This window comes from Lactuca saligna, chromosome 3, assembly GCF_052625555.1.
Source record: "Lactuca saligna cultivar CGN05327 chromosome 3, ASM5262555v1, whole genome shotgun sequence".
Lineage (NCBI taxonomy): Eukaryota > Viridiplantae > Streptophyta > Magnoliopsida > Asterales > Asteraceae > Lactuca > Lactuca saligna.
This window is the reverse complement of record NC_136419.1, coordinates 230,803,802-230,817,668: the sequence shown is the minus strand read 5'-3', so window position 1 is coordinate 230,817,668 and position 13,867 is coordinate 230,803,802. Positions and strand designations below refer to the sequence as shown.

The following is a 13,867-nucleotide window of genomic DNA, read 5'->3' as shown; positions in this document are numbered from 1 at the left end:
TAAGAAATCGTCAATCTAGGAATTAAAACTCGAAACCTTCAATTTTAAGAGGCAAAACATCTATTAAATGTATTAGTCTAAACTTTTTCTAGAATTATTTTAGCGACAACACTATAAATCAATTGTGCAAATATTTTCTAAAATGTATTGTTTTTTTTTTCTAGTAATAATAATAATAATATAAATAATTATCCAAATATTCGATTCATATAAATGATTAGTTCAAAAATACCGACCTAATTTTTTTAAAACCATATCCAAACGAACGGTCAGTGGAGTGCGCATAGAGGACATGTGGTCAGTGGTTTGACTTCTCGTCGCAACTTTTGTTTTCTTCTTAACTGAGATAGTGAGATTGCATGTGAATAGTGATGAGTGGCCATTTAGCATTGAATCTCTGATATTGTTATCTAATAATTTTAAGGTAACAGTTATCGACATGATCTACGACATAAAGAAAAACTGATATGGACTGAGTTTTACTAAACCGCAGAGTCATCCTCCCTAATAAATGAAAATAGTTTTGCCACATGTCACTTTCTCATTAACTTGGACACATGTCATTTTTTGGTATTTTTGAATAAATGTTTTTTCCATGTGTCATTTTCTCATTGTTTATCTTTTTTAATTAACACATCATATTTACACCTCAATTAATAATTATCTTATTTAAAACTAACCATTAAATTATAATATTACAACTCATATACTATTAAATATGTTTCCTTTTAAATTCAAATTTTAAATTTTAAATTTCAAATTTCAAATTTATATAAAATTTTGTTTAAACCTTCATATTTAATTTTTTTTGTTTTATCCAACCCGTATAACATACGGGTCACACAACTAGTTTATTATATAGATAAGTGGTGTTTAAGATTGTAAATAATTTTGTGGGATGATAAGGGTAAAATGTGAACAGTTTCAATAGTTTAGTGGCAAATAGATAATGAAAAAAAGTTTAGTGATTAAATATCCTCCCTAATAAATGAAAATAGTTTTGCCACATGTCACTTTCTCATTAACTTGGACACATGTCATTTTTTGGTATTTTTGAATAAATGTTTTTTCCATGTGTCATTTTCTCATTGTTTATCTTTTTTAATTAACACATCATATTTACACCTCAATTAATAATTATCTTATTTAAAACTAACCATTAAATTATAATATTACAACTCATATACTATTAAATATGTTTCCTTTTAAATTCAAATTTTAAATTTTAAATTTCAAATTTCAAATTTATATAAAATTTTGTTTAAACCTTCATATTTAATTTTTTTTGTTTTATCCAACCCGTATAACATACGGGTCACACAACTAGTTTATTATATAGATAAGTGGTGTTTAAGATTGTAAATAATTTTGTGGGATGATAAGGGTAAAATGTGAACAGTTTCAATAGTTTAGTGGCAAATAGATAATGAAAAAAAGTTTAGTGATTAAATATCCCCCCTAATAAATGAAAATAGTTTTGCCACATGTCACTTTCTCATTAACTTGGACACATGTCATTTTTTGGTATTTTTGAATAAATGTTTTTTCCATGTGTCATTTTCTCATTGTTTATCTTTTTTAATTAACACATCATATTTACACCTCAATTAATAATTATCTTATTTAAAACTAACCATTAAATTATAATATTACAACTCATATACTATTAAATATGTTTCCTTTTAAATTCAAATTTTAAATTTTAAATTTCAAATTTCAAATTTATATAAAATTTTGTTTAAACCTTCATATTTAATTTTTTTTGTTTTATCCAACCCGTATAACATACGGGTCACACAACTAGTTTATTATATAGATAAGTGGTGTTTAAGATTGTAAATAATTTTGTGGGATGATAAGGGTAAAATGTGAACAGTTTCAATAGTTTAGTGGCAAATAGATAATGAAAAAAAGTTTAGTGATTAAATATCCTCCCTAATAAATGAAAATAGTTTTGCCACATGTCACTTTCTCATTAACTTGGACACATGTCATTTTTTGGTATTTTTGAATAAATGTTTTTTCCATGTGTCATTTTCTCATTGTTTATCTTTTTTAATTAACACATCATATTTACACCTCAATTAATAATTATCTTATTTAAAACTAACCATTAAATTATAATATTACAACTCATATACTATTAAATATGTTTCCTTTTAAATTCAAATTTTAAATTTTAAATTTCAAATTTCAAATTTATATAAAATTTTGTTTAAACCTTCATATTTAATTTTTTTTGTTTTATCCAACCCGTATAATATACGGGTCACACAACTAGTTTATTATATAGATAAGTGGTGTTTAAGATTGTAAATAATTTTGTGGGATGATAAGGGTAAAATGTGAACAGTTTCAATAGTTTAGTGGCAAATAGATAATGAAAAAAAGTTTAGTGATTAAATATAAACAAAATCTAAAGTTCGTTACCCTTTCAAATCATTATCCTTTTTGAAATAATAAAAATAGTATCAAAAATGAAATGTTCAAAAATCTCAATTCAAATGTACTAATTGGTAATTTTCGTAACAAAGTTTTTAAAAATATAGAGAACACTAAATCCAAGTTATAACGAAGAAGTTATGATCAATCGAAGATCCACAACGCAACTTTTAAATCACCGTTAAGCATAAAACGCGAAATTTCAATAAAATATTTTTTAGCCTTAGGTATCTAAATGAAAGTCGTAGATATCATTAAACCGTAAACATATATAAAAAAGAACGTCGAAATCTGACTTCGTATGAGGAAGTTATGATTTTTCTAAGTTTCGGATATAGCAGTAGACAGCTAAAAACTCGAAATAGAGATCGAGCGACTTTTAGCCAACGCCATCTAAATGAGAATCGAAGACCTCGACAATAGTAGTACAACGGTAAAAAGACAGACGAAAACGAACGTCGGATGAAGAAGTTATGGACTTTTAACGGGCTTTTCCAGTCCCGACCTGTTAAAAATATAATATTAAAATAAAGTTAAAATTAGCCGACGAAATTTAAACGAAATTTGTAGAGCATAATCTCACCTACGCATGGATATAAAGAACGTCGAAATTGGAACTCGTATGCGAGATATATGAATTTCTGAAGTTCAGGACACGAAACCCCACACTATCAGGAAACTTATAACATGAACCAGAAGCTCACGACGCAAGATAGTGACTGATGTGTGCCATAGTCGGGCTATCAGTCGTCGAGTCTACGGAGGTGATAAGATCAAGCTCATGACGTGAACAACTTCATGTTCACGACGAGAACTTATAAAATGCACCCTATAAATAGAATTCAAGGGTTCCGAGTTTGGCTGCTTATTTCTATCCCCCCTCCTACTTCTACTCTGTGTTGTAACACCCATAAAATTCAAGACAATTTAAACTTTTAAAAACCTTTCAAATCCGTTAAACATTACAAACTGGTTTTCAAAATATATCATATCAGAGTATCCCAGAAACAAATTGATAAAAAGTGAGGAGTTGTACAATCACGCATTTGCCTTGCCACGATCCAGTGATGTACCTGAAACAATAAACTGAAACTGTAAGCCCGAAAGCTTAGTGAGTTACCCACAAAATACCAACACATGCTAAAAAAAAAACAAATATCATATAAATACAAACAACATACATAATGAGCCTTTAGCATGACTGGACCGCCCGCAGGCCTACAACTTATTTGGACCGCTCCCGAGCCTTCGTCATGACTGGACCGCCCGCAGGCCTACAGACTATCCGGACTGCTCACTGGGCCTTCGGCCTGACTGGATCGCCCACAGGCCTACGGTCTATCCGGATCCCCCCGGGTATGTTGGCCTACAGCACGAAGCAGGACCGCCTCAACCCAAACCAACCACATACATCGACATACGTATAACACATAATCAAGCAATAAAACAAATCATATAGACTGCTAAGCATAACATCATCCTATCTAGCAGGATACCGATCTAGCAGATCATAACAACATAACAACACCCTAACTACCTGGGTACCAATCTAACAGGTCATAACATCATAACAACACCCTACCACCAGGGTACCGATCTAACAGATCATGAATGCATAACACATACTAAATTTAGGATAAAATCCAAAGGGACCGACCTAGTATCATAGACCCTGCCAATATAGTGAAGAGAACTCACCTGGCACCGCTGAAGTCCCGCAGAATAAACTCCAGCTGCTGGTTGACAGCTTCCCGAACTATCAACATCAAACACCCCCCAAACAATAATTGGGTTCCAAGCTCAAAGTCTTATTCACATTCCAAAAGTACAAAAGTCAAGTAATGGGCCAAAGCCCAATATACGACCCAATTTCCAAATTAGGCCCAAACCTCTACATGGTCTTCCCTTAAGGCCCACCCAATTATTCCAATCAAATTTCCATGGCCCAATATCACATAATTATAAGGCCCAAATATGGCTCATCAACGACCCAATTTTCCAAATTTGGCCCAAGACTCTCACATGGGCCTTATCCTAAAACACATATAACTACTTAGTCCATTTGCTTATTCTTGGAAGCCCATTAACAGTCCAATTACTAAAGCCCACTAAGAAAACCCAACCCAAGCGAAATTAGGGTTTCCACATGAAATGACGAATAAGGTTAAATGTTTCTTACTTAACCCATTAAGGCTTAATCCATTAAGAACTTAATCCATCAAGGACTTAATTCATTAAGGACTTAATTCATTAAGTCCAATCTTATCTTTGGTTAATTTGCAATAGTTGCTAATTATCATTTTAGGTTGTTAAATAATTTCCGTGCGTGTCTCGATCAATTCCCGAAATTAGGGTTTTAAGCCATTAGGGTTTTCCAAACCCTAATTAGGGTTTTCTACCCAATACTAGTCCATTTAAATATCCGGTTGGGCTTTTAAGTCACTTTGGGCCTCATTGGGCCCATTAGGATCAATGTTTTAAAAATCGATTTTTTAGTTGAACCGGTCTCATGACCAGTTTCCGGTTCAACCGGTTTAACCGCCGGTTCAACCTGTTTTCTAATTATTATTTTTTTATGTTTTTTATTTTTTTCTTGCACACACACACATATACACACACACACACACACACACACATATATATATATATATATATATATATATATATATATATATATATATATATATATATAACCAATAATTTAACATCCACGCGTTCAAACAATAAAAATGCATATGACAAAAAATTGTAGATCAATCCAAACACATTAATAAACACATTCCCATAAGTTTTATATCAATCCAAATACATCCAAAAAACATAAAAGGTAATAACTAAAAAAAATATAGTTTTAGCTTAAAAGTAACACATCAAGATTAAATCAAATCATGGATCTTGAGACATTGGAGTGTTATATGCATTATCTCACGATCGCTTAGTAAATGAAATTCACTGTCAACTTCATCATTATTAAAAATAAGGCCAGTTTTTTTTTTCTACAATATAAAAGAACAATGTTAATGTCACAAAATAGATTAATAATAAACTAAAATTATAACACTACATTAATATTTATGGTAAAAAAATGTCACCTTGTGTTTGAGAAACTGGTTCATGCTCTTCTTCGTCAAGCATATTTTCTAAATCATAGTAATCAAGTTCTCCTTCCGGATCTTTTTCAACCACCCAAAAATCCGTCTTATCGATACATTCACAGTCAATAGGATCGTAAGACTTTTTATCAACCTTGAGTCTACAAAATCATTTACAAAAAAAAGTTGTAAAAAATAAAATGACATTATTATTAATTAAATATTTTATTATAATATAATGTACCTATTTTTTAAACGCAAGTTGTAGTGCACAAATACAAGATCATTTAGTCTTTGGTGTTCCAACCTATTCCTCTTTTTTGTGTGAATCCTTTCAAAGACACTCCAATTTCGTTCACAACCGTAGACGATGCGGTTTGACTTAGTATTCTAATAGCAAATTTTTGTAATATTGGAGTATCTCCTCCAAATAACTTCCACCACTCATCTACAAATAAAATGGTAAGAAAAAAAATCTATTTTACAATAATATAGTTAATAATAGTATACAAAAGTTAAATGTTACCTGGACGTGTACTAGTACGAGAAGCAATGGCACTATATCTACCAAAAGTACATTCACTGTCACGAAACTTGCCAAGAGATAGTGTAAGATCTAAAATGCTTGTACTGCAAAAATTCTTCTCAACCATATCGATAACACCTTGAAACACCTCTCTCTTAGAACAAACATTCTCATGATTATACTGAAAAACTAGATTTAACCAATACGCTGCACAATGAATACTTTTTCTTAGCATTTTATCCCAACGACGATCAATTATGTCAGTATAAGGCCTGTATAATTCTTTCTTCTTATTAAATAATTCCTTTACCCCTCTTCTTGCCCGATACATTCCCTCATAAACATAACCCAATGCAGGTTTTTCACTTGAATCACATAACCGCAAAAGCCTTAACAAAGGAGTCATCACTTTTACCGTAATCAAACAATTTTTCCAAAAGTTTTCATTCAAGACAATATCTTTACATTCATCCGCATTTCTCAATTTCAACATCTTCTTAAAGTCGTTAGATATGACCATTGCTTGTAAATCAGATTTATGGTCATACAAACTTTTCAATGTAATAAACGCAGTACCAAAACGGGTAGCACCTGGACGGATGATTTCTATCCAACCATCTCTTTTTCTTAACCAATTCAAGGGCCACTTATGATTGTAAATAAAAACAGTAACCCTGGATGCAAGAGTGACCAAACTTTTTACATTATCTAATTCTGAAACATCCTTTAATATAAGATTAAGACAATGTGCTGCACATGGAGACCAAGTAATGGAAGGATATCTTTCACATAGGTTACTACCAGCAAGTTTGTAATTGGCAGCATTATCAGTAACAATTTGAACCACATTCTTGTGTCCTACCATTTCAACAATCTCAGCAAACAAATTACACAAATTTGAAGCATTACTCTCTATATCAGATGCATCAATAGATTTAAGAAATGATATTCCTTTCGGACAATAAACCAAAAAATTAATCAAATCGCGTTGCCTAGTATCCCTCCACCCATCACTCGAGATTGTGCAACCACTTTAAATCCATTGACTTCTATATGAATCAGTTAACATTGTAACAGACTTCTTTGCATCTGACAATAAATTGACCCTCAAAGCATGATAATTAGGTGCTTTGTACCCATGACCAATACCCGCTATTTTATCTACCATATGTTGAAAATAAGGAGAGTTACAAGTATTCATAGGTACACATGCATCATAGAACCACATCGCAATTGCTAAATCAACATCGTGTATTTTTTGCTTAGTTTGCATGGCAGATTTAATAGTGGGTTGAGAAGGATCATTTATACCTTTTATGAAAAAAGGATGAAAACTTGATGTACCTTTCCGTTTTCCTTCTTTATTAGGTCGTGCTTTGACATTTCGATTTTGTGTTTCTTCCATCTCTTCATCGTCATCCAAGATAGTAACAGTGTTTATGCCATTTCCACTAGCTTTACGTTTTTCCCTTTGTGTCGTTTCTTTCAAAAGACCTTGCATTAAGAAACAAACTTCTGGGGATACTTTAGTACAAGGTGATATGTCACCAGTAACACCGGCAAGATGTTTCTTAGCTCTGCTTATGCCACCACCACGCCAAATTTTTTGACAAAAATTACATATGTAACTCTTGTTTCCTTTATCATCCTTAGCTAGAGTTATATGTTCCCATGCTTTATCCGTCTTCGTTCTTACATTTGATTGAACGAAAGGTTGTGATTGAGATTGTGTTTCCATTGGTTGTTTGTCTCTAGAATCCATGTTGAACTGTACTATAAAACCATAAACAATTTCAAAATCAGAATAATAAACATAAATTAAAATTTAATAAGCTTAAACAGTGGGTAATCGTTCATAAGTCATAACCAAAATTAATAAACTTAAAAGTGGGTAATCATTCATAACCAAAATTAATTAGAATAATGTATGGTCAAAGTAAAGAGGATAGGAACTATGTATTGATTTTTTTCAATTTACTTGATTAAAATCATGTATAATGTATGAACTATGGATCGTAGGTTCATGTATTAAAATTGAATCAAAATTGAACTAAAAAAACATATGTGCTCAATTCTTACCTGTAGTTGGTTGCAACTTTCGACAATGAATGTTATATTAAAAAAAGCAACGTGATTATGGAAGATTAAATATTGAACTATTAATTACGTCGACCATGGAGATGACGACAGACAAGAACTTGACCTACTGTGCGTAACATTCAGTCTAAATTGGCTATATTTGCTGCAACTTGTGAAGCCCACGTTCCATATTTTAGCCCAAAAATGTTTACCCATCGGTTTAAACCGTATTTATCCGGTTCATTACAACCGGTTCAACCGGAAAATAACAATAACCGGACGGTTCACACCGACATGAAATTTAACATAAAACCGGTCCTAATTAAACTGGACACTACACCGGTTCCCCGTTCGACCGGTTAAACCAGCCGGTTCGAACCGGTTTTTAAAACCTTGATTAGGATTTTATTAGGTCAAATAGGGTTTTATTGGGCTCATTAAGCCCACTAGAGCTTCGTTAAGCCCATTAGGGTTTCCAAGCACCCTAACGAATCAACACCACAATGCAAAGCACACCGCCACCCGACACGGCGGCCGGTGGCGGTAGGAGGTGGCAGCCACCACCTCACGGTGGTGGTTTTTGAATTTCTTTCCATTATTCCATTTGTTACAATTTACAATATCATCCAAAAATCGCACACACTAAAAAAAATAACAAACACACTTATAAAATAACACACACACACACACACTCAGCCACCACTGTGGTGGCCGGTGGTGGTTCAAAGTGGAAGCCACCATGGTTGGCGGCCATGATGGTTTCTCTTCCACTTCCGATGAACAGAAGAAGCGTACACACCCAAAGCAATAGTGACAGCCGGCGACACTAGCCACTCGGCAACAACGACGGTCGGCGACACAACGAAGTGGCGGCAGCAGCACAATTGAGCGGTTGGCAACCGCTCGCGTCGACCTAACCTGATGGAAGCAACATCGGCATCACGACCATCCTTCCACGATCCCCATCGTCCTCAGCGCCATTCAAGACGGTTCCTCCGATCTCTCTCGTCGTTTGGCGGCTAGGGTTGGTGACAGAAGGAAGAAGATAAGAAGGGTGGCGTCGGAATAACAGTTCAACAGAGGCTGAGGAGGTTTCACAGCCTCAAGTTGACCTTCCACGCTTCAAAATTGGTCGCCAAAAAAGTATTCTGATGAGCAGAATGAGACACGATGGTTGGTTCGGCAGTTAGAGGCGCTAGCAACGGTGGTGGCATGTAACGCCCGTAGATCCGGGCTAGTCAATTTAGAGACGATAGGCGTCAAAAATGGATTTTTGATGAAAGATTATTTAGAATGAATAATCTTAACTAAGTTATAGTATATGTTACAAGGTTTCCGTGCATATAAAGAACGCCGAAATCCGAGTTATAATGAATAAGTTATGACATGTCGAAGTTTCGCGGTAGAACCGACACGATGCTGAATGACGTAAAAAGTGAATTTGATTTAGAGTGATATTTAGCCTTATCAATCTAAACGAAAGTCATAGAGTTCGTTAAACCATGAGTGTGCATAAAAAGAACGTCCAAATCTGACTTCGTATGAGGAAGTTATGATTTTTCTAAGTTTCGACTTAGCAGTATGCAGCCCGAATACTTGATTTGAGATTGAGCAGTTTTTAGCCGAAACGATCTAAACGAGAATTGAATATCTCGTTAATAGTAGTAAAACGATAAAAAGATAGGCGAAAACGGACGTCGTATGAAGAAGTTATGAATTCATAACGGAGTTTTCCTGTCCCGGCCTACTAAAAATAAATAATAAAAATAAAGTCAAAATAAGCCGACGGAGTCTAAACGAAAGTTGTAGAGCATAGTCTCACCTACGCGGGGATATAAAGAACGTCAAAACCGGAGTTCGTTTGAGAAAGATATGAATTTTTGAAGTTTATTTAATAATTTCGGTATTTAAAATTAATTAAAAATATCCGATATTATCCAACGGGGGAGTCAGCGTTCTTATTGATGGGTTTTGGTCATAAGACATCCTATGTGCTCATACAAACCCTAATGCTTGGATCTAGGTTTCTCTATTGTATATGCTTTGAATCCAAGACTATAAACCCTAATTCTAGCATGTAAGTAATCATATTAACATGTAATTAGGTTTAGAACATACCTTGATTGTTATGTAGTAATAACAATCCCAATTCCTCCTTGAATTTGCTTTGGAAGGCTTAGAGTCACAAGTGTCACTCCTCTAATGGCTTACAAACACCAAGAGCAAATGGAGAAGGTATAAAGAGAGAGGAGAGAGGTTAGAATTCGTCATTAGGACTTCTTGGGAAGAGATACCCGAATTCATGAGCCAAGGGTTGTTTATATAGGTGTAGAGATAGGGTTTCAGTCATTATCCTTATCTAGTTGCTTATCCACAAGGCAACCCATAAGATAATCCTTGAATCCTTATCATAGTCGAATTCTAAGGCCTTATCACCTCAAATTCGTTCACACTATATTTAAGATAATCCTTACCTTATTTTGTAACTATCACATAATTACAAATCAGCCCCTCTAGTTTAATTAATTACACTTGATCACAAAATTAATTCCTAATTAATTATTGACCAATATTAATTAAACAAATATGATTTCTCCTTTAATATATTATTCTTATAACATATTAATAAATCATATTATGCTCTCTCTCTATATATTTCTCCAATCAAGTTGCTTTGGTGAAGGCAACCCAAAAGGACCATGCACCATCGGGTCAAGTACATACCAAAATAGTTATGGACTTAGACACTAATCCAACAGTCTCCCACTTGGATACGTCTAACAACTATTCTGCGTATGACTTCAGATCCTGATCTGCAATCGTAGCTTTCCAAAGCCGCTGTCAACTCTGATCATATCAGATACGCGTGTCCTTAGATAAGGGATCATATATTCCTCCATTCTAGATATCGTATGAGATATGATTTCAAATCATTCTCTTTGTACTATATCTCGATTTCCGATTTATGACAACAGACTAACTGAACAAATCAAATTAGCCCTAGCCCAGCCGAGCATTTACGTATGTCATCACTAAACCATCGAGGGGCCCAAAGATATCGCTTTTATCCTACCTTGGATAAAAGGAACGGATAAACTTTGATACAATGCTCGCTTGCACTCACTCACCGAATCACACACAACAATATGTTTTATAACACCAAGTTACTAGTGCGTTTACATATTATCAATGTGCAATCGATTAGCAAGATACAACTCACACATCTCGGTTTCAAGAATATAAGATGTTATCGTCTCACTAATCACTCGTGATACAATTCATGGAGTGATCCAAGTGAGCGTGGGTTTAATCCAATGCTCAAATCATATTCATAAGCACTCATGAACATTGCAGCAAACATTTGCTTATGTCTAATACTCTTCTAGACAATCCACACACCAATTCACGACAGTCTTCATTCATATCTACTTCCAACATATGAACGACTGTGGCCCGTTTGAATAATTCGATTATTCTTAATAAACTCAATTATTCTAGAAGTCAAAACATGCAAGGTGAAACACTAGAATAATACTAATCCCATATGGCCTCAACCCTTTGAGTATAAACAAAACACGTTTTATTTATCACCATATCGATTACTCATTATTTGTCGTTTCGGTTAATCAACTTCTTACTTGAATTATTACACTTGTCCCATGCTCCTAGCATGCACACAATGTTTACCTATGATTCTTACTTTTGTGAAATAGACAAATTGAACACGTTTCCAATCCTTCTCATTTTACAACTCCAAATCCATTTTCTTAAGTGTAAGAATATCAAATTCTCGCTACTTATAGAATATGCTAGATTCTAACACTTTATGCAACGATCCTTTCGTAATGTCACTGCACCAAAGTCACAAAGACTATTGCCAATGATTTTACAAAGTCCTCTATCGGAGATTGTTACAAGACAATTCCTTAGATACGATGTCTCTCACTCAAAGTACATTCCTTTGAACATCCTTTTGCATAAAGGTTTCTAATCTAGACATAGATTTTCAATATTTACTTCCCAATATGGACACGCTTCCATATTTTCCATATGACAACTAATTTCTTAATAGAATCTTATCTATTCGTAATGATGTCAATATTGTCCATCCAATATGGAAACATTTCCATAATTTCCAATACTATACTTCCAACTACTCACAAGCGACCAATCCTCGTCGAACTTTGGATTGTCCTTTGATAGTTGTTTAATTATTTTAGTCAAAACCGATTCTAGTCCCTTTTCCCTCTAAATGCGCTAGACATTTGGAAAATTTTAGAATGGTCAAACATTAAATCATTTGCAATCGATCCTATACTCGAAGCGTATGGGACACAACGCATAATGTTTTATTTGCTATGTTCTCAAAATTCGAATTGAGAAGAGGAATGTCGTAATCATAATCGAAACTTTAAGAACACACTATGTACCCTTGACTAAATTTATTAACATTTCACAACCTAATCCTTTAGATTTGAAATGAAGCATAATATTCTCTCCCTTAATTATAGCAAAACAACTTTACAACTTTGCAAAGTATGACTCTTGTTTTCTATAATTAATATTGCCAACTATGCAATACGTGCCTTAATAATCATACAATCATAACATTTATGCTCCCACTATCATGATGATTATTATAAAACATAACACTTATGCTCCCACTAGCTTCGACATGTATTCATAAACATCTTAACTTTCAGAAAAACAATACTTATTGAATTTCTTAAGTTCATGTTTCTAATAGTTAGTGCTTTGATAATCTTTTATCAAGGCTTCTTGAACTTATACACTTTTGCCTTAGATAGTTCATATGTGTGTATTAACAATTAAGACTAATTGCCAAACCTCACAATTCAAATTATGGAAAGGGATGCCGTAACCATGATCGAATTCGAGAATGCAATTTTACAATCACTATCTTTTAAAATCTTTCTTAGTGAAAGCATTTTCTCACAATCATTTTCATGAAGGAGGAAATCTTATGACACTTAGATTTTAAAGCGGTGTATTCGTTCCTATCCATGTGAATTTGTTAAAAAACAAAGTTTACGACAAATTCAAACTCATATGGATCGAACTTTCTTAATCTTGATTGCCTTATGGTAGCACAGCTGCCCACCACGTCTTCCAAGTAGTTAAGTAGCTCACCTTTTCCTATCAATGTACTTTCCATTGATCAAGGTCCTTGCCTTTTATGCATTCAAATGAGAACTCATAGGACTCACATGCATAATTAACTCGATTGGATTGGCACAGAAACAAAATAATGTCTTCACGATAGGTTGTAAACCTCAACTCGTGTGCTAGTGATGATCGATAAGGTTTATTTGATTTGTTCTTGAAACTTTTCAAGACTATTAAGACTCCCACTGACTCCTTGACATATAAGATTCTCTTGTCAATACATTTCTTGACAAACAAATATTCAAGAGTTAGTGTAGCTTTTATCAAAACAAAACACTTCATAATTTTGGTCTTAGTTGGTCTTTGTCTTATCCAAGACATCACAACTTTCCACAATTGATGAATGTTATAAACCTTCTTAATACTATTCACTCAATGTCACAATCTTGACTTTAAGACTTGTTTTGGAACGAAGTATGATTGACTTCTTGATTTGACCATTTCTTCAATCTTTGATTCCTCTTCTTGGACATACAATTGTACCAAGACTCACTTAGAGGATCAATTGAGATATGGTTCTTAATCATTAAGACCTATCATA

General features: G+C 33.7%; 1 pseudogene; it reads right to left on the bottom strand.

Annotated features, from left to right (window-relative positions):
* Window positions 1–5,318: 5,318 nt before the first annotated feature.
* On the bottom strand, window positions 5,319–7,822 carry LOC145036431 (uncharacterized; annotated as a pseudogene).
* Between the last annotated feature and the right edge of the window lie 6,045 nt (window positions 7,823–13,867).